General features: G+C 49.1%; 1 long non-coding RNA gene across 1 annotated transcript; it reads right to left on the bottom strand.

The window, feature by feature from the left end:
- Positions 1-20,273: 20,273 nt before the first annotated feature.
- Positions 20,274-21,293, bottom strand: LOC139079792 (uncharacterized). The gene is made up of 2 exons (XR_011533728.1): positions 21,064-21,293; positions 20,274-20,394 (listed from the first exon to the last, which is right to left on the bottom strand). It is a non-coding gene; the product is annotated as an uncharacterized lncRNA (long non-coding RNA).
- Positions 21,294-22,549: the final 1,256 nt, after the last annotated feature.

The following is a 22,549-nucleotide window of genomic DNA, read 5'->3' as shown; positions in this document are numbered from 1 at the left end:
TGATGTACTGTTATGTCTTTTATTAAACAAACAGACAAATAAAAATGAAAGTCCCTCAACCTTGGAGAATGTGGGCTCCAGAGTCCAGGCTCCAGGAGCCTCGGGGTGGCCTGCATGAGGTCAGATTTGGGCACATACACCTCTTCCTCGGCCTCAGCCCCAGCTCTACCCAACCATTCCCCTCAGCCCCTCGCAAAGAGGGGGGGGACCAATCTCCAAGTCCCCCTTCTACCCTCAGCAGCCATCGGCCTGACACCCACCGAGGGGAGTGAGCTTCTTCTCCCCCTGAGTCGAGCTCTTCCTTAAACTGGTTTGTTTGGTGTTCCCAGCATGGGAATGAGTCAACTGGAGGACTGGTGAGCAGTGTATCCTGTCCCATGTGCATCAGCTAAATGGGAGCCTGCAGTCCAAACGCACATCTCCACAGTGGCTCAGCCTGATCCTCCAACTTCCTTTGTGACTGAGGTCACCGTGCTCCCCCAGCTTTGAGCCAGAAGATGCTGCTGGCGGGAAGACTCAGGGCAGGCACCAGGACTGCAGGGTTCTGGGCTCCTGGACACACCAGGTATCTCTGTTCGCCTTTCTCAAGAAAAGCCAAAATCTGAGAAATGCCCAGGGTAGAAATGGTTGAAACTGACGCGAGCTACTTCCCCGCTGGAGGGACTCACCCTGCTGCCCTCTGTGGAGGACTTGGCGAGAGGAGTCCTCACCACCTGTACCTGCGCACAGGTACCAAGGGGGCGCAGGTGTCTCCGCCAGGCGGCCAAGCATTTCCCGTATGTTTCCTTCTCCAGAATCTGTCCTTCAGTGAGGGCTGTTTGGGAAGCAACCCAGCAGACACTCAAAATAAAAGAGTGACACTTGAATATTTGAATAAATCCCAGAAATGTGAGATTCCAAATGGCCTGCAGAAGGGAAAAATTTAGAAAGCGATGTTGAACGAAATAAAATCAAAGAACAAATGGAAGCATCCTGGGAGGGATCAGAGCAGAGGACCCTCCAGGCCACAGGCAAAGACGTCGACATTGGAGTTGATCCAAACCTTGTGATTCTCCTGCTTTGCTCGCGCAGAACATTTCTTGCGCACAATTTACACGATGACATCAGCTTTCCGGGTGAGTCGGAAGAAATGAAAACACTATGCATTAGCTGTAATTCATAAGGTCAAAAGAAAATGATCGGACAGATACTTAACTGTATTCAATTACTAGAAAAGTCTGTTTATTGTAAAATAAGGTAATCATCTCAAATAACTCACTTTATAATGAAAAAAGGGATTTTAAAACTTTTTTTCCATTTACAGCAGAACATCTTTAACTGAAGAAGAAGTTGAATCAGCTTTTCACGATTATATATTTCAGTTAGCTGCCTTAAATCCTTTCTGGAACAAGGCACGGTACAATAAATAATCTATGTTTTACAGTTAAATCTGGAATATATCACAGTAAGCCAGCTAGTTGGGGCCCGGGTTTGCCACAGGTGTTCAACAGAGAACCTAGAAATGTTTGCGTCTGTGTGGTAGGCGGCCTGGTTTGCAAATTTTTTTAAAAAGGACAAAATATGGTTAAGATTTTACCCAATCCGTTTGCTTTCAGTCTTTAGAGAACTCTGTTTCTAACTCTCTGGCTCCCATCTCGATCAGATGATGTCCAGAAGACCCCAAAAGGAGTCTGCTGATGGAATGCTGCAGGTATGCAGCCATCAGGGCTCCTGAGGCCTGACTAGTCAAATCCATTCCCTTAGAAACAAAGCATCCTACTCTTCTGGGTCCACCTTCCACCAGAGCCAGACTGTGGCCCTCTCTGTGAAGGAAACCTCCACCTCGCCATTGCCTGAAGGGTGAAATTCTGTTGGAAAGTCACAAGGCTAACTTCATTCTGTGTCACCGGGTGACAGTATTACAGGGAGAGGCGTCCATGGTCAATGCCAGAGCCATGGGCACTGGGTTAGATGTGGGGCAGAAGACAGAAGGAAATAATCTGTGTGTTTTTCAGCCAAAGCCTAAAGCTGGAAAACCCATCCATTGGTAAGGGATCCAAGGCCTTGATCATGGCAGAAAGTGGACAGTTTCATCCTGATCAACTTATGCACTCACGATGAAACAACGGAAGCAAGGGCATGGAATTCCACAAAGACAGAATCCAATGACTTTTCATCTGCCTAACCCATGCTTTCCTCCCAAAGGGCTCTAGCCTACGCCGATCCAACAGAAACACATTTGAGAACACACCAGGTACCACTTAAAACGACAAAGGAGGCAAGAAAGTTGGAACATTAAGGCTTAAAATAAATGTTGGTCTGTGGAACCATTAATAAAAAACTGACTACCTTTGGCGTGGATTTGTCCCACTGTCTTATTCTGAGTTGAAAACACTAATAAAAAAATAATATAGCCTTGAATGTAAAAACCATATTACCCCAGTCCCAAAGATTTCTTCTGTCAAGAAACCCCAGGGAGTTGTCAAAAATAAATAAAATCTAAGCTGAAGAGAAAGTTATTGAGAGGGTGGGATATGGTAAGAACCTTGTCTGTGGCACTCAGGAATGCTGGGTTGACAGATGTAGCTAATTCTGAAAGAAAACCTTCCTATTTGAATAACAAGTAAAAGGTGTTTAAAGAGAGAAAGGTGATATTTTCCTTCAGCAAGTACAGCTTGTGGTGAGTGTTACATAAATAGTGATTAAGGGCCCTGTGTCACTTTCCTTCCCTCTAACAGAGAGAAAGAACATGAGCTCATCAGAGTCTTTCCTCCTCGGCTGGTCCATTGCAGAGGTCAGATTGGCCAGAGCTCCTCGGCCATATTCAGGGGAAACCAGGAATTTCGATTTTATGTTATTTTAATTCAAAAAGTAGAGGGTGCTTGTTAGTTTGGCATTTGGTTTCGCTTGCTTTTTGCAGCAGTTTTAATGATGACTGTGTTTACTGTATGTGGAGTTTCATATGTTCTTTGGGGCCGGGTCACATCACATGAGTTAATTTGCTTGGAGAATGAGTCTGGGAGAAACGGTTGACAGGAATATTTCTGCAGCTTCTGAAAGGGCAGTTGACCAGCCAGAGATGGTTAGTGCAAAACTCAATGGAGAGGCCATACCAGACAGTGGGAGGGATGACCAACCCAGGAGACTACGTGTGTTCGTAACTCGCCTGGTCAAACTCTTTTAAATCTCTATCCTTTATTTCCTGCTCTGTTAGGAAGGCACAATAGTAGCTTAAACCCTTTCTAGGTAAAAGACTGCCTTATCAGTCTTTTAATACTGATACTGATAATAGTGGTGACAGTACTACTAATAAGGTAATTACACTCATAGTGTTCCAGTTCTTTTTTTTTTTTTTTTGAGGAAGATTAGCCCTGAGCTAACATCTGCTGCCAATGCTCCTTTTTTTGCTGAGGGAGATTGGCCCTGAGATAACATCCATGCCCGTCTTCCTCTGTTTTACATGTGGGACACCTGCCACAGCATGGCTGAATAAGTGGTACATAGGTCCACACCCAGGATCCAAACTAGTGAACCCCAGGCCACCGAAGAAGAACGTGCAAACTTAACTGCTGTGCCACCAGGCTGGCCCCAGTGTTCAGTTCTCCATTGCCATGTAACAAAGTACCCCAGCACCCTGCAGTCTAAATCAATCATTTAATTATAGCCTGATTTTGTGAGTCATGAGTTCAGGCAGAGCTGGGCTGGGTGATTCTTCTGTTGCACACTGTGTTGAAGGATGGAGGTCCTTGGTGGCACTCAGCTGGCAGCTTGGCTGGGCTGGAGGGACTATGGCATCTGGCACCTTGGCAGGGATAACTGGAAGGCTGGGCTTGGCTGGACTGTGGACCACAGCGCTCCCACATGGCCTGTCTCTGGGTAGTCCATTTACTTATAAGGTGGCTCAGGGCTCCAAGAGCAAGCATCCTCTGTGAACAAGGAAGAAAGGACATGGGCTTTATGACTCAGCCTCATAAGTCACACTTTTTCTATATCCTAGTGGGCAAGGCAGTTGAGAGCCCACCCAGATTCAGGGAGAGGGGGTGTAGACTTGCTCTCCCCACCCCCGCCCCTGCAAAGGGAGGAGTGAAAAAAAATGGCCGCCCTGTTTTAAAACTACCACAGGCAATGAGAGTGAACATTTGGTGACTATTTCCTGTGTGCCAGGCCATCTCTATGAACTGTATTTGTATTAAGTTGTTTCATCCTTACCACAATCCTATCAAATAGGTAGAATAATCCCCATCCTATTGACGAAAAAATTGAAGAACAGAAAAGTTAACTAATTTGCCAAAGTCACACACCCAGTAAGGGATGGTGCAAGGATTTGCACTCTTATAAGGTTGTTTTGAAGTTCAAATAAGATAATGTGTGAAAGCCCTTTTAAAAAATATGATTTTTTTAATAGCCACCTTGTCCTGAAAAGGATTTGAGGTGACTTTGTCAAGGGCAGAAAGCGGTATATGGAAGCAAGATACTACTGTCTTGCTACTGAGGCCAGAATGACTTTAAGACACATTTCTGACTCCCTCGCTCCCTTGCATACCACCCTCAACAGTTCCTGTCACCTTAACGACAAAGCTCATAATCGTTTGCAACAACACGGAGGCAACTGTCTTCCTCAGGTTCCAGGGAAATTGAGCATGGCTGACCTGCCCATGGGAACACCCCTTGGGGACAGGCAGATGGCCCAGTTGTACCTCCCTGGGGACTACGGTTGGCAGAGAGGGACATGGGGAAGACCACAAAGGGTGTTCGTGCTGTGCGACACAGAGGACACATCCTTCCTGCTGCCACACAATTTGCAGGAAAGTCTGCATTGTTTGCTGAGCCTCCCTGGCTGCCTTATATATCATTTCAACTTCCCATCCTTATACTTTTTTCCTTGGCGCACACCAATTCTTTCTCTTTTTGGACTGTCTCCTTCGGCAGAATGTAAGATCCATGTGAGCAGATATTTTTGTCTTTGGCTTTATTCCCAGCTCCTGGAAGAATATCCAGAACATAGTATGGACTCAGTAATTAGGTGGATGATTTCATTGTCCACTGAGTTGTTCACGGCCATAGAGGCCCTGTGTGGTTCCACAGTCTCATCAATTATCCAATGGCCATAGGAAGGACTCATTGGTTAAAAGAATGAGTACTTTAATGTCGGTGGATTTCTTATCCTGGTTGAGGTTCAAGGAGAGTCCCATCCTAAATTTGAAGGCAATTGAGGAGATTGAAGGTAAGATAGAAGAGTAGAGATCTTGGAGACGGCCATTCTTGGTCAAAGTTGGGGAGGATGTGAGCAGCAATGAGCATCCAGAATCAGACCAAGGCCTTGCTATGCAAAGCGTAGTCCCTGGACCCACTGCACCAGCATCTCCGGGAGCTTGTTAGGAATGCTCACGCCCCAGGGGATTTATTTGCACCGTAGGGTCTGAGAAGCACTGGGTGAAGCACTGGCAGCCCAAAAGAACCCAGCTCACAGGATGCAGGCTTTTAAGAAGACGAGAGGGAGGGAGCCAAATGCTCTGGGAACTCTCTCCTCCGGGGGAGAAGAAGGGAGAAGGGCGAGAGGACGGGAAACCTGGGGGATGGGGAAGGAAGGCGTGTTCTGCAGGAGGCTGGGGAGTGAGACGGCGCAATGAAGCTGCTTTAGGTTGAGGCAGGCGGAGGAGAACAGACCCAGGGCCCTAGGTTATAGTTACCTAACCTGGGCCCTCTCTAGTATCCTCCAGGCCTCCCTCCGGGCGCCTTCTAGGTGCCTCCAACGTAAAGCCGTCCATCTGCCACCCTCCCACGCACCTGCTTAGAGCAGGGACCTGGCCCTGCCCTCTTCAGCAGATGCTCGCCTTCCCTATATTTCTTCTTCTCCTGCCTCCTTTCCCTCCCCATCTCCTAGCAAATTCTATCCACCTTGAGGTCTCCACTTCATGGTCACCTCCTTCAGGAAGAGCATCCCCCAACTAGTTAGCTCCCCTGTGACATGGTCCTAGAACTCTGACGCCTGGAAGTACTCATCACACATGAAATTACATGTTCGTTGTGGATACTTCCTCGCTTTGCTGGAAGCTTCAAGAGAGCAGAGACTATATTCCCAGCACCCAGGGTAGGGCCTGACATAGTCGAGTTCAACACATATTTGTTCAGGGATTGAATAAGTGAATGGATGAGTAGTCCATCAGACTTTGATCAGTTGGTAAGTTTTGGTTAATAGGAAAATAACACTTTTTCATGAGCACTCTGGCAGATGTTTGGTTCCTCGCTTTCTTCCCGGCTAATAGAACACCAGCTCTGTTGAGTGTTGGGCAAGCCCAGGAGAGGCCCTTGCCCAGCCCCAGGGGGTGAGTCATGACAAGGATCCCAGGCCTCTTTGCAGCCACTGGCCTGGTGGTGAGGGTGTGACCTAGATCTGGTCGGAAGACATAAGGGAAATGTGCTGGGGCTTCTGGAGGAGATGTCTTTCCCCACCAAAGGAGGGCCATAGGGTGACCAACTTGTCCCAGTCTGCCTGGGACCTTACAGAAATCTCCGCTTCAGTCTTGGGCATAGGGGGCTGGTTGGTCACCCCAGGCGTTGACCCTGGGCATTCTTTCCTATTTGAGACATCCTTGTGTCTGCAGCTACAGCTGCAGAGGCATCTTATGACCATGAAGTGATGAGTTGAAAGATGAAAATCTAACTTATTGAGAAGACCTGAGCAGAAGAAGAGTTCTCAATGATATCACTGAGCCACACAAGAAGAACCATGGAATTTTCTACTTCTCACTTCTTGTTACACAGCACAGTCGATTGTCTATGTTGCTTAAGCCACTCTTGGCTGGGTTCGCCATTACTTGCAGCTGAAAGCAGTCTAACTGATACAATCCATAAACTGCAGGGGAAATGCGCCTGCAAAAATAAGACCAGTGGAGTATAAGAAACGCAGAAGGCAAGGTCTCTGCATGCTCCAAGTTCTATAAACATTATTGGCCAACAACGGGACACATTCGGATCCGGGTCTCAGGCTGGAAACCACTCGGGCATCTCGCTGTCATAGGTGCTGCCACACACACCATCTGTTCAAATATTGTCAAACAGAGAAATCCTGTGTTGAAAAACTCCAGCACAATTCAGCTACACGTTTTACCTGCAGCAACAGGCAGAGCCATTATTTGAGAATTTCCACTAAACAAACAAGCCTTCCCATTTCATTTGGTAAGCCATGTGTGCGACGCGCATGAAAAGCAGAGTCACGAGCATTATTTCGCCTCCTTGATGTGCACATTTTTCATGGCCCAATAGAGGTGTGTGTGGTTTGGCTCCACTAAAAATTCTCTGCCCTTCCCCGTAAGCTTCAAAACAAAAGTGCTCTCTTTACGTGTCTTTCAACAACCTTTCGTCTGCAGCCTTCCTGTGAGCTGGATTGACTGACTGCTTGGAATTTCAAAGGGAGGCTCCCCGAAACGCGCTGGGACCTCCTGCACCTCCCTTCACTTTCAATTACGCTGGGTGTCCTGTGCCTTTTGGTGCCTCTCCAAGTTAGAAGTCTCCTGAGGTTCTTCATTCCTCTGGAACAGTGTTGGCAGCTCCCCCGGGTAAGGAAGAGCAGCTGGGGGTCTCAACTCACAGTTGAAATCAAGTAGATCCATCTAGCATCTAGAGGATGCCCTTGGTGACACATTCCTAACCGTCCCACAGACCCTAGCAGGGCACTCATGCTCAGCGCTGCTGACATTTTGGATCAGATAATCCTTCGTTGTGGGGGACTGCCCTGTGCACCGTAGGACGTTTATCAGCACCTCTGGCTTCTGCCCGCTAAGTGCCCGTAGCACATTCTCCTCCCAGTTGGGACAACCGAAAATGTTTCCAGACATTGCCCAATGTCCTCTGGAGGGCGAAAATCACCGCTGGTTGAGAACCACAGGTTTAGGGGAACACAGGAGTTATAACAGAAGTTACGAGGTTCACGGACGCTCACCAACTCCTATTCTGGGGCTGGGGATGGGCATTTGGGAGAGCTTGACGTGAGTGACCGACATGGGCAGGATGTCAAATCGGCTCAACTTTTAGTGACTGTGGGGAAAAGGTGGAGAAAAGGAGAAATCAATTTGCAAGTCGTCCACTGTGTTGCATGAAAACATCCCCATAAGTCCCAACCCATTTATTGCATTTGATTTTCAAAGAGCTCTTCTGAGCCAACCCCCCATGTATCGCTTGGCACGGAGGAATCAGACACCAGTCACCGTGAGGCTCAAGTTCGCCAAAGCCTCTTGTTAGGCTGGCTTCGGGAGCCCCACACGCGTCAGAGTCTCAGCGGTATGGGAGCCTGGGGGGGTCCCTGCAGGTTAGAGGAAGGCCTGGAAGTGAAAATAAGGAAGGCTGGCTCTGATCTGTAAAGAGAGTGGATTCCAGTGGGCTAAGCACCATTGGAATGCATCTGTCGCCCAACCATTCTATCATCCAACAGATGCACATACTGAGCACTGTGTGAGCGTGATGTGACCCTAGGTGCTGGGACTTAGACCAAACCAGGAGCCCCTCGGAGCTCACAGGCTGGCGGGGAAGCCAGGATACAGACACGAGGGGAAAGCTGATGAACAGCAAACGCAATCAAATGGCGCTGAGGGCAGGCACTGGAGGAGTCTGGAAGGGAGGCGAGGGTGAAGCTGGAGGGGGCTGGGCAAGGATGCCCAGAGGAGGGGGGAACTGAGTGAGTGAACCCTGGAGGCCGTGTGGAGCTGGAGAAAGCGTGAGTAGGCTGAGGCCAGCAGGAAGGCTGGGGCAGGGCAAGACACACCGGCCAGGCAAAGGGACTGAGTGGCGGTTGGCATTGTCCTTTCCAGAAATGGTGGCAGCGCTTGAATGCAGTAGGGTGTCAGTTTGGGGGACTCATGGGAGATGAAATGGAGAGAAGGAGCAGGGGTGGCATGGGGGAGCCTTGAATGCCAGGCCAGGAGGCCAAGGTCCTGTCCTGTGGTCAGGGAGGGAAGCACGATGGGGTTCTGCACAGGATCAGGGATGCAAACACCGAGTGAGTGACTGAGTGAGTGGGGTCTGGGCCAGATGGCGGGGGTCCCACAGGGGGCCAGGCCCGAGCTCAGTTGACACCAGCCCACTGCCTCCCTGAGGAGCCAGCCCCTGCCCTCCACCAGCCCCCACACACTCCCTGGTGGTGTTCCTTTCATTTTAATGGCCGTAAACAAAACCCTCCTCCACAAAGGCCCAGTGTGTGGAAAGCGAGAGCCTGCACGTTTCTCAGCGTCACACCCCATTTATCCCACGCGAGAACTGCAACCCCGCCTGGAAGTGGGGAGTCGGGCAATTATCAAGAGAATGTGATCGATGGAGACAACCAGTTGGGAATAATCGGGTCAAAAGCTCCTCTGTTTCCTAAAGGACCAGTTGGCTGTGGCTGAGTTTCTGCCGGAATCATCTGGAGATCGACCAGGACTCTGCAGTCCCCTGGGCGTGGTGTGGGTGGGCCTGGGAGCCCACACAGACCCCCTCGGCCCCTCCTGGCTCTGGGGAGGCCAAGGTGGGGCCTCTGAGGGCGGGTGTTCTGCAAGACAGAGGGCTGGGAGGCAGCTCTGCTCCACATCCAGGAGTCGAGTCCTGGGGGCCTGTGTGGAAGGCATCTGCTCTGTGTCCTTCCTCCACGTCCCTGGGCCCTCAAGGTGCTAGGCTGGTGGGAGCCAGGCTGGGGCCTTTCTCTGGCAGCAATTTGGGTTTTCTCACAGCCCCTCACTGTGGTGCTCAGTGTGAGGGACAGGCAGGAGGGCACATCGGTGGGACAGGCGCCCAGGATCACCGCTTCCTCTGATGCCCAACTCTGTGCGTCAGATCAAGAGCAGGTGGTCCCCGATTCCCGTGCAGGAGACGCTTCTTTCTAGGGAGGATGTTGAGCCCCTAGTGCTCACCCCTACTGGCTCTCCAGATGTGAACCGAGCAGGGTGGGCTCAGTCTCCATTCCCTGGGACCGGCTGTCTCTGTTGCAACCATGTGGAGAGGATCTCCTGCCTGGGGACGGAAGCCATGCTTGCCAGGCTGGGGGTCTGGGGGGTGTTTGCTCTGGAATGCCCTCCTGTGAGCAGATGGGCCGCCTCCTTAAATCCTCCTTATGCAAAGCAAAGGTTTTAGGGCCCAAGGGCCAGACAAGGCCCTAGTGGCTGGGATATGAAGACAACTGAAACACAGCCACAGGCCTCTCTAAGCGAGGAATGAAGTGGAAGAGAGTCACGCACGCTAACAAGAAGCCATCATGTTGGCGAGTGCTTCACGGCTCAGGGGAGCATCCGCCCACCTGGGGAGTCAGAGCCAGCACCCAGAGAAGCAGCCTGCAGGCTGCATCCGAAGGGAGGACAGGAGTCTTCCTCACAAAGAAGGGGGCATCGGTGGAGGAAGAGTCCAGACCTCACGTAGCTGGGAGAGGGACTGGTGAGTGCCTGGAACCGTGTGGGGTGGGTGGAAGGGGAAGAGCAAGGAGAAGGGGCCCAGTGTCCATCCTGGAGCCCCACCACTCAAAATTCAGATTTGCAGAGAAAGACTCCAAGGGGCCAGCTCTGACGCATCCTGTGCCCAGGATGCTGGTTACTTTGACCAGCAACCGAGGTCACATGCATAGGTGAGGGTGGTTCCCCAGGAGGAACAATCCAGAGTGCTGTTGGTGAAGGGGGGAGGTGGATGGAGCACTGGTCCTGGTGGGGAGCAGAGAAGGAGAAGTTTTGTCCTCCAGTCTAGGATGGCTTGAGGAGCGAGAGGAGATAGAGAGTGGGCAGCCCATTGCCCGTACCAGCAGGAGAGCCCAGGAACTAAGGAGGCAGGAGCCGCTGGTGGGGGTGGCAAAGGCCTGGCTCTTCCTGGGGTCCTCCCCTCAGGGTGGCTGTTGGTGTTGACTATCTTTTACTGGGAACAATCTACTTTGCTAAGGGGCTTTCCTACACTGGCCTGTGATTCTTCACATCCCCTGAGGCAGGTGATATTTCTTCATTTTATGGATGAGGAAACTGAGGCCCAGAGACTCCTAGTTCCTTGCTTAAGTCCACATGGCTCTGAGGTCCCCTTGACCCCCATGGTCCCTTCTGAAACTATGGGCTGCTCCTCTGGGTATGCTCTTTAACAAACAAATCAGTAAACTCAAATGTTTCTAAAAGTTTCATGATACCCTTTACGGGAACTGTGATGGGTCCAGGCAGTGTCTTAAAACCAGAGCCAGGACACACCTCATTGGCCAGGGGCACTGCTCTTCACCATGATGCCCAGCAAGGCCTGTGGGTATCATCAGCACTGGAGTCTCCCCTTGGCCAGGACAGAGGAGGAAGATCAAGCAGGTGGCCACGAAACTCCGGTGGGCTGGAGATGCAATAAACAAACATCATCCATATTATATTTTTAAATTACCTTTTTATTTTTCTTTTTAGTCTGGGTACTACAGTCACATGGTTTAATAATCAAAAGAATACAGAAGGTACAGAGTGAAAATTTGGCTCCCTCCCGCCTGCCCCCTCTCCTCTCACTTCCTACCTTTGTTGAGTATCTTTTCAGAGTTCCATTAGAAAGCATCATTTACAGACTTTTCACATTCGCATTCACGGCTGTCTATCGCCCGCTCAGGAAACGCAGCGTGTTTAGTGAATGTCGAATACGCTCTTCAACTCAGAGAAAAATCTCTCTCTGAGCCACTTGAAGGAGTTTGAAAATCCTGTTCTGAAGAATCTTTGCTCTGAGGGAAAAACATCAACTTCATAGCTTTGTACATCGGATAAATTAAAGCAAGACCCAAACTCTCCTTGAAAACGTAATCTATCATCTAGGAAGAGATCCTGTGTTTCTCTGGCTTGGAAACACTGCTGCTTTGTCTAACACTCAGAAAATACATTAATAAAGCCCCAGGGATCCTTTGCATCTGGAACTGCCTCTGTGATAACAAGATCCCCAGATGCCCTGTCTCCTTTGTCCTTGGTGTTGAGTTAGACACTGGAGCTGGTCTTCTTGGGCCACTTAAGAATGCACCAGAATGGAGGAGGGCATGAGCGCTCATCAGGCGAGAGATTGTTCTTTTCTGTAAAGCCAAATGAACAGAATCTCCTCTCTCTGCGTCTCCACAGGCTTGGCATTTGCTCAGCAAGAGGTGGTAATAAAACCTTCTCCAGCGGGGCCAGTTCCTGAGAGTTTATAAACAGCACATCAGAGAGGAGCAGATTTCCACCAGGAGGTTCTGGATTTTTAACGAGCAGTGGTGTGCTCTGAGGAACTTACAGGGGATGAGGAACGGCCAGTCTTGCCAGCATTCAGGACTTGGAGGGCCCGGCCCTGTGGCCGAGTGGCTAAGCTTGCATGCTCCGCTTGGACAGCCCTGGGTTTGCTGGTTTGGATCCTGGGCGTGGACCTACCCACCACTCATCAAGCCGTGCTGAGGTGGCGTCCCACATAGACCTAGAATGACTTGCAACCGGGATATACAACTACGTACTGGGGCTTTGGGGAGAAAACAAAAAAGAGGAAGATTGGCAACAGATGTTAGCTCAGGGCCAATCTTCCTCATCAAAAAGCATACCTTAAAAAAAAAAATAAAAGGCTTGGAGGCCACGGTGACTGCAGAGCGGCGGAAGCGCCCGCTGACTTCCTCTGGATGTAAAAGTTCGGTTCGGAAAAGCCCCAGAGGCCCAGCCGGGGACATGGAAAGGGAGCCTGTGTTGTTTTTCAGGGACTCCAGCAGGAAAGCCTCTGCTCTTTTAGATCCCTTAACCTCCTAGGCCAGGGGTTGACGCACTCCGACCTCTGGGCTGAATCCGGCCTGCTGCCTAGTTTTATCAATACAGGTTTATTGGAACACTGCCCCACATACTTACTTTCATATTAAGCAGTTGAGACAGAGATCCCCATATGGCCTGCAAAGCCAGAAATATTCACTATCTGGCTCTTTACGCAAAAAGCTTACTACCTGTTATAGGCAGCAAAGAGGAGCATCGCCTGCAAAGGAAAGATATGAGGCATCTTCCTGGGCTGTGAGTTTACTCGAGGAGCATGGACAAAAAGAAATATGGTAGGTCGTTTCCACAGAAATAGAGAGGAAAGGAGGCAAGAACACAGCCCCACAGGCCCCCCCCCCCCCCCAAGCTGGGCTGTTGGAGGAGCTCCAGCCCGTCGGTGCCTGTGGTTGCCAGCGACGCCGGGAGGGAGTTGGGAGTTACAAGAAGAAGAGCTGTCTCAGGGACACCTGGATCAGAGAACTCTCAGAGCTGTCAGGCCTCAGCGGAAACTCTCCGATACGTGGCCCTTTAGTTCCAGCTGCCAGGGGGTCCTCAGAAGATGGGGTGCTTAGGTACCAAAGTCTCGGGCAAGGTCAGCCATACACCATCCCCAAACAAGCAGCTCCTCGTCTGTCCAGAAGCCTCAGAGTCTGAGGTCACCCACAGCTGACCGGGGGTCTCTGAGGTTTCACCCTCTGCCTGGTAAGGAGGAGATGGCCCCTTAGGCAAAGAGAGGCCTGCAGGCGTAGCCTAGCTCTCCCGGGGAGGGAGGACACACCGCTGAGTTGATGACCCCCCCGGGCTGGGTCCTCCAGCTGTGAAGACCATCCCCTCCTGGTCTCACCCCCAGTCTCAAGCTTCTCCTATTTGAATAGTTACAAACTCTCTCCTTTTCCTTTTTTTTCCCCTAAAAAATTAACTATATATTTATTTAATTAAACTTCATGCATAGCATTATTACCAGGTGCCATGCACTGTTCTAAGTGTTTTACTGAAAAATAACTAAATCAATCCTCTTAACCTCAGGGTGAACAGATGGCGTTGTCTCTGCTGTGGGATGGGGAAGGGGGAGGGAGGCAAAGAGGATAAAGCGAGAGAGAAAGGACAGTGAGGGGTACAGAAGAGGAGTGAAGAGGAAAGAGTGGAGGAAACAAAAATCCATAAAGAGAGGGGGGAGGGGAGGGAAAGTGTGTGCTTTTCACCAAGGGCAACCATGAGACGCAACCGTGAAAACTGTGAAAACTCTCAAAACCACAGACGCCATGATTTCTGACACAGCGAAGATCTTTGGTTATGAACAAAACAAGATACAGTCTTCCCTCCATTTATATAGTTGTTGCATTCCTGGAATACATAGTGCAAAATTCACCTTACACTCACAGGGAATTAGTTTCCAGGCTCAGACACTCATAAGCAGGTTTTCACTTACATCAGTGGTGCGTGGGACAAACGACAAGTTTCTGTTGAGAGATACCGTTCTGTGCCTGGCCTTGGCTTCTGTCCCCTGGATGCCAGAAGCCCCGGTTGCCCACTCCACCCTAATCGTGCCAATCCAAAATGCCTCCTTCAATTTCCAGAACAGCCCCTAGGGGGCAGTCCCACCCCTGTTGAGGACCACGTATCTATTGGATACTTACTCCTGTGCCAGGCGTGTGCCAGGCTGCGGAGGCGGAGGGGCCTGCGAGCAGAAATGAGTCAAACTTGGAGTCCAACCCCACAAAACATGTCCTTTCATTAAATTAGGGCTGTCAGACTTAGCAAATAAAAATATTGCGTGAGACATACTTAGGCTACAAATTACTTGTTTATTTGAAATTCAAATTTAACTGGATGTCCTATAATTTATGGGGAGCCCTACTGATTACACAAAGACCATAGGAGTCGCGGTGGGTGGGCCGGCATAGGGGCTCAGGGCCCTCAGAGGAGGATGTGCGGGAGAGGGCTTGTTGGCTGTTTCGGGCACTGGAGTGGCCCCTTCCATTTGCAGAGTTCTACATAAGCAGCAAGTCCCTGAATGCTCACACGATCCATGGGTTGGACATCATTATCCCCAGCTGGCCAGTGAGGCCATTGAGGTGCTGAGGTCATGTGACTCCCCCCCAAACACGCATCCCACAGAGGCAGGAGAGGGGAGGCTGACATAAAGCTCCCCACGACTGTCTGCAGGAGGCCCCACACCCTAAGGTTGGCTGAGGTGTGTTAGGAAGGGCAGGCGTGGAGGCTCGTGGTGGGAAAGCCTGCCGCCAGGCGTGGCCTTCTCAAGGGAAGAACTCAGTGTCAGAGAGCCTGGTTTAGATCTGGGGTTTAGCGAGAGGGGCTTGGAAGGGGTGACGGTCTGCATGGCTGCAGAAACCAGAAGCTGCCTGGAGCGTGAGGAGAAAATTGTTTGCAGGTTTTCTTGTACCAGGGAGGCCAGCCCACCTGGAAGGGAAAAGGATAAGAGATGTGCACTTGTTCCTAGGAAAAAAGCGCAGGCCTCCCTTTGGCACATGCCTCTAGCCCAGCCCAGCACCCACAGTCCCACACACTCAGCATCCCGGCCCTGTCATCACCACCTTTGAGCCTCAGCCTCAGGACTGTCCAGGAAGCCACGGACCTGCTGAAAAGTTTGTCCCTTCCGAGACCTGGGTCTACAGCTGGCTCCTCACCAACAGGGGTGCTCTTCCAATGGTGAGGTGAACAGGGACGGGGGTCCCCACTCAGTGGGGTGCCCAGTGGCCTGTCTTCAGGACAGGGAGGAGAAGGCCCTGTTAATGCCCAGACACACAGCGACACACGGCGAGAGATGACAGGAAGACGCTGGACGTGGCAGGCTTCATTCTTAGCTTAGGCGTGTTCTTATTTATACATGGCTTAACTGGACCAGTTTTCACTGAAACTCAGATTCCATATCTTTGGGGGATGAGTTCACAATTGGTCATGGAATATTCTCTCAACAAACAATAGCAGAGAGGCTGGCCTGGGACCTGCTTCGTGGAAACCCTTTCTACGCCCGTGGGAGCTGGAGGCCGAGTTCTCCTGCTGGGAGCAGCCTGGGTAGGTTGCTCAGAAGATCGTGTCCTGTTGTTTGTTATTAACATACACACAGTTTATATACAAACAGATGCAAAGCTGGTTTTAAAAGTTTCTTGAGAACGTGGATGTCTCCTTTTAGTCTCTCCTATGAATTTCCTTGTTAAGCCTTTTTCTTAATAGATGATCTAAAGGTAAACTTAGCTCAGCTCTTGTTAAAATAATTAGAAAGTAACAAGGTCTTGGGCCAGCCCCGGTGGCCTAGTGGGTGAGTTAGGCACACTCTGCTCAGCAGCCCGGGTTCGGTTCCCAGCGCAGACCGACATCACTGGTCTATCAGGGGCCATGCTGTGCAGCAGCTCACATACAAAATAGAGGAAGATTTGCAACCGATGTTAGCTCAGGGCGAATCTTCCTTTGCATTAAAAAAAAAAAAAAAGCAATGAGGTCTTGTCTTGCTGTATGAATCCTAATGCAAGGCTGGATATTTCAAAAACAGATCCAAAGTTGCACATGACCAGGTTGGGAAGAGCTGGGGGTAGAAAAAGAAGCTAACTAGTAGTCATTCCTCAGCTTGCAAATGTTAACTGACAGGCAGGACATTTAAACCTCTGAGCCTCAGTTTCCCTTTCTGTGAAATGGAGGGGTGTGATGCATCAGCATCTCCCACCTGAGGATGTCCATTAGAACCACCCTGGGGAGCTTTCTAAAATACTCATGTGGGGTCCCCACTCTGGTCCAGTGGGCCTCGGGCAATTGTGGGATGGGGAGACAGGGAGGGTTCTTCGGTATTTTTAAAAAGCTCCCCAGGCAGTATGTCCTGGAACGGCTTGTTCCAACTTGAGCCAATTTTTAAATTTGGGGGACTTTTGTGAGCTTGGGGGTTAAACAGTCACTATTGAGAATTTAAAAATATAAACTTAGAATTAAATGTTATATTTAAAACAGACGTAATAAATCCTCAAAACTCATCACTTCCTCATTATTGTAGTATGTTTCACTGCTACCTATGCTCAGAGGTTGTTTGTGTCTATTGTGGCTGTAGAGCGGAAACATTGTATAACGCAGCAGGCTGCTTCATACCTCTTCCCAACTCCCCCTCACTGAATCACATGGTAGCTTGAAATCAGCAGCTGTGGGAGCGTTTACACCACAGAAATTGGCAGATGCTACAAATCCATGTTCTTTCCCCTGGAGGATCCAGCTGGTAAACACGCCCCAGCACACCACTGTCCCCAGTGTTGTGTAGGGTTAATTCAGACCCCTGATAATACAGTGATTACTGGCTCACTTTTAAAAATTTTGATCTGAAGATTAGGCTGCTGAACTTTCACTTGCTGAGATGGCAGCACCTCCTGGGGTGAGTGGCTTTGTGGCTACAATGCCTCTTTGGCCACACATTTCTTTTAAAGGAGAGACTGTTTGCTCTGCTCTCCCCTGGCGCTGAAGAAGCAGGTGTGTTTGTGCAGGTCTTTAAGGCATCGTGAAAGCAAATAGGCTTGATAAAATCTTTTCTTTCCTCTTTTCTTCATTCTTCTGTTACTTGTATTGATCCAGGTCTTTTCCACAGGCAGAGAGTAGGCTGGCTGTGTTTGTACATTTCTGCAAATAGTCGTGGAAGCTTATTGTATAGAAACAGGCTCTGTTGCAACGAACCACAGCCAAGCGGGTGGCTGTCGACTTCCTCTCCTTTGAGATTTTGGTGTTTGGAAGATTTTCACTTAAACTTTTTTCCACAACTCGGCCTGGCTCCTTTGTTGCCTTATTTGGAATGCATACCAGCTATCGGCAGGGTAATACCAGCAGAGAAATCAATTCTCTCGCTGGCCTTTCATGGAAAGTTCAAGCTTGCCTTGGGTTGGGCCCTCTGCTTTCCAGCCTCAGTATGTTTTGTGGCATGTTAAGGGAATGAGGCTGATGTGAACAGATTGTGTGTAAAGTGCTGAGAAGTTAGTTGGTGTTAAAAGTGAGCCCTGTGGGCTGCTGAGGTCTTCGAAGTGCCCAATAAATGGCACGCTCTTCCTTACCAAGTTCCCATCCAACTGAGAAATGAATTGAGGGAGTAAGGTGTCCCGAAGATCGTAACTGGTAAAGTCTAGGTGGGAGGATATGGCTTATATCTGCAGACAAATAAGCCCCCAGACACCGAACACCGAAGCCCACATTTAGGCAGAGGTGTGTGGTGGACCTGGGACCCCACCCCCACCCCACAGGGAAAGCCCATCTCTGGGGGTACAGGTCACTCCCAAGAGGAAACCGACAAGCAAGGGCTCACCGCTGGTAAGCTGTTTCCCCTTTCAGATGTACCAATCAGGAAGGAGGAGTGAGTGATGGGCAGAGAGAGACGGGAGTTACGCTAATGAGCTGCCCCCTAAAAGGAATCCTGAGGGGCTTCTCACAGCTGCCCCAGCCTGCCCCAGCCAGCAGACACTGCTAACACGAGTCCTTGTCATTAGTAGCTCTGGAAAACTCCTTTGTTTGAAAGCTGAGCCCTGCCTGTATTATAGCAGGTTTACAGAATGGAAAAGAGAGACCCATCCCATGGTCATTTCAGAGTGCTTTCAGGAGGGAAACAGGATCCTATAGTTGTCTATCCTCACAAAGTCAAAAGTTCTGGCGTTCTTTACCCTTAAGTTACTATCCCAGATTGAGAAGCATTCTTCCAAAATTCATGTCCACCTGGAACCTTGGAATGTGATCTTACTTACAAATAGGATCTTTGCAGATGTCATCAAGTTAAGATAAGGTAATCCTGGATTAGAGTGGCCCTAAATCCAATATGACTGGTGGCCTTATAAGAGGAGGAAAATGCAGACACGGAGACTCAAGGAGAACAACGTGTGAGGACGAAGGCAGAGACAGGAGTTACGCTGCCATAGGTCAAGCAATGCCAAGGATTGCCAGCAAACGGCAGGAGCTAGAAGAAGCAAGCAAAGATTCTTCCCTGGAGCCTTCAGGATGGCAAGGTCCAGCACGTGGCCACCCCTGCGGGCCGCTCCAGGCTGGAAGAGGTAGATTGTCCTTGCTGGAGAGAAAATGAAGGAATGGCAAAACCCAGATGTTGTTGGACCAGTACAGGTGATGGCAAGGATGGGGTGCCCTACGGCTTAATGTCTAGTGAGACCCCACATCTCCTAGATGCTCACCTCCCCCTCGACCCCCATAGTCCATTAACCAAATCCCCAACTAGAGCAATTCCCCACCCTCTTCCCAGGCTTCGCCTTTGGCAGGAAACAAAACCTGGCAAGCAACTCTGTAAGCAACCCCACCTCACAGTGGGCTGGGAAGGGGCTGTGAGGGAAGGCCCCATGTCGGGCAGTAGGGTTTTGGGATCTTTGGAGGGTCACTATAGGATGCCCCTGTATCCTTCCGGATGCTGCTGAGGAGCTGACCACTCCTTCAAGGCCTCAGCCAGGTACTCTGCTGTCATTCTTGACATCGTGGAGGGCTGGGGACAGGAGAGCTGAGCTGCAGGTCTTTCTATGTCATTACCAAGCTTAATTTTCAAGATAATGGAATGTACTGTAATGAGAAGCTCCTTTCCAGGTGGTACTTTGTTGTAGGTAGAACTTGCATCAAATTCCCGGTTTGAGGCAAAGTGGTGCACATTGGGTCCAGAGTGGAGATTTAATGCTACACCCTGGCAGGCCGATGAGCTGCCTCATGGAACCCAGTCCTTGTGTAGGGGCGAAGCAGAGAGCAGCAGACTGACTCTGACCTTGGACATTTGCGTTCTCAGCCCCCAGCACTGGTCTGATTCTCATCTCAGCTTTATCCTTTCTCCTCCGGGGAATCAAGGCCTGCCTTTGGCATCTGTTCTCCATCCTACTTCCTGACCCCTGAGATTGAGGCCATTTATTAGGTTTTCCCCCAAAAAATGTCTGATTCTACTGCTGAAAAATTGCCATGGCCATTCTCAAGGAGGATATAGTCCCTGTGCGACTTCTTGCTTCTTTTAGTTCAAGAAGAAAAGTTGCATTTTTCTACGTAATCCTGTTGCGGTATTTTTTCCTTCATTCAATGTATTCATTCAGATAACAGCTCTCAGCCTTCTCATTTCTCATTCCTAATCTTTTCTTTCTCTTTTCTGAGATTTATAACTTACATATGCATCTGACTCTCTCTTTAAATTTATTACGTTGCCTCATTTTCCTTCCCATCACACCTCTGCATTCACCTCCCGCCTGCCCGCTGTGGGTCCTTGGTGGAGCCCAAATGCACCTGATGTGTGCTCTGCTGCACGCTCTCTTCCTTTGCCCAGTACATTCCATTGTTCTCATCAAAATCTGTAGCCTTCTAAAACGTCTTCACTTTGCTCAAAGATGATGTTCTTTTTTTTTTTTTTTTTTTGCTGAGGAAGATTTGCCCTAAGCTAACATCTGTTGCCAATCTTCCTCTTTTTGTTTGAGGAAGATTCACCCTGGCCTAATATCTGTGCTAGTCTTCCTCTATTTTGTTTTTGGGCCACTGCCACAGCATGGCCACCAACAAGTGGTGTAGGTTCATACCCAGGAACTGAACTTGGGCTGCCGAAGTGGAGCATGCAAAACTCAACCACTAGACCACGGGTATGGCCCCAATGTTCATTTTTTTATTCACAACTTCTGATGAGGATTGAAAACAGCAGATTCTAATCTTCGTGAAAGAAAAAACACTTGCTTTTCCTGCATCTCTAATCAAGGGTGTTTACCTGAAACAACAAAGAGACAATGATCTTTGCATAGAGACTTTTTTAGAGTATTAGGCAACTCAGCAGTTTCACCATCACATCTCCCATTGAATCTGCAATATATGTTTCTCTTTTAAGACTATTCAATTTTGTTAGAGACTGTAAGAGAAACGAGTAAGGAGGACAAATGAAACCATGTACGGAAGCAATTAGCTTGAGATCCGTCAGCATAGATAAAGGAAGTACAGTGTTTGTGGGTTGAACAGAGTTAGAAGGGATGGAAGCAAATACACACGAGGAACTCGAGATTCACGAAGTCTTAACTCAGCCCCCATTGGTGCCACCCATTCTGGCTCCACAGGTGCTCTGCCCAAGAAATGTAGCTGTGTGGGTTGACAGCCCCTGGGTCTGTCGACCATCAGCTAAGACTAGGAAGAGGAGGGTCACTGTTGACATGTTCATGGCTATCTACAGAGGACCTCTCAAAGGTTATCTTCCCTTAGGAGGGGCCACTGGAGCAAGTCACCCTAAACATGTACTCTATATGAGGAGAAAAATGGTGGGTAGTTTAGACGTATCTTGTCTAAAATGTGAAATAGGGAAACTTGGCACATGTCATCTCTTGTCTAGAAGCTTCTCTCTCCTTTTGCCCTCTGGGGTCTTCAGTAGGCATGCTCACGTCATTCTCACCTTCACTGGTTCTCAACCATAGTGCTGCGTTTTAGTGGAAAATTCTTGATAATAAAAGCTCCTTTAACATCCGAAGAAATGGAACCATTCTAGCAGAAAGACTGGTCCAGAGTTTGATGGCCACCTTATCTAGTGGCAACTCACTGAATGAGGCTGAGGAGGAAACTTGATCAAATCACCATTCTCTCCAGTGTTGGACCACCGGCCAATGCTGGGAACAGATGTAAGAGACACCTTTTGTAAGAGCACTGTTTCTGCTCTAACAGAAGCATCGAGGACATTGTTGCATCACATTTTATGAGAACGTTCATGGAACCCTGTCTGGGCTAAGTGCTAGCAGTGAGGTAGTTCTGTTTTCCCTGAGTTTATGGACAAAATCTTGTATAATTGTCCAAGTTTCCCTTTGGGTGTTGGCTGTGGAAAGCTTAGAGCAAATTGGTTTTCCACTGCCACAGGTTGAATTATGTCCTCCCAAATTCATATGCTGAAGCTCTGACTTCCAGTACCTCAGAATGTGACTGTATTTGGAGTTAGTCTTTAGAGAGGTAATTAAGTTAAAATGAAGTCATTAGGGTGGACCCTAATCCAAAATGACTGATGTCTTTATAAGAAGAGGAAATTTGGACACAAACACACACAGAAGAAAGACCATGTGAAGACACAGGGAGCAGACGGCCATCTAGAAGCCAAGGAGAGAGGCCTCAGGAGAAACCAACCCTGCTGACACCTTGATCTTGGACTTCCAGCCTCCAGACTGGGAAGAAATAAGTTTCCATGGTTTACACCACCCAGGCTGTGGTACTTTGTTATGACAACCCTAGCAGGCTGATATACTGACACATAACCGTCATATAGATATTTAGTTTGCTTGTGTTTTCTCCTTTATGCTTAGTTTCGTTTTATGTCTCCCACACTTGCATTTTCTTCTTTTTCACCTACTTTTTAACTTAGACTGCTCAATTGTGTTTTAGTATCCTTTTACATTTTCTGGACTCAGGCACATTAAAAATAAATTTTAAAAATTCTTAAAATGATATCTACTGGGCATCTCTTGTGTTTAAGTTTCTGTCCTGGGTACCAGGGAGATCCAGCTTGGCAGACTGGGATGTGCTTAGCAGAGTGCCTGGTGTTAATAAGGTCTCAATAAATGTTGGTTATTTTTACCAGCTAGGAGTTGCTGTACCAGTTAGCTTTTGCTACGTAACAAAGTACTTCCAAATTTAATGGCTTAAAATGGCAAACATTTATGATGTCTCATGATTGTGTGGGCTGAGTGAGCAGTTCTGGTCTGAGTCAGCTCAGTTGGGGCAGGGTGGTCCAGGATGGCCTCACTCCCATTTCTGGGACCTCAGGTGGAAGGTCGGGACGGCAGAGGCCTCTCTCCACATGGTCTCTCACCCCCCAGGAAGCTAGCCTGTGCATGTTATGTAGTGGCTAATGGATTCCCAGCAGTGGGAAAAGGCAAGCTCCAGTACACCCACCCTTC

This window comes from Equus przewalskii, chromosome 27, assembly GCF_037783145.1.
Source record: "Equus przewalskii isolate Varuska chromosome 27, EquPr2, whole genome shotgun sequence".
Taxonomy (NCBI): Eukaryota; Metazoa; Chordata; class Mammalia; order Perissodactyla; family Equidae; genus Equus; species Equus przewalskii.
This window is presented reverse-complemented; position numbering and strand designations above follow the sequence as displayed.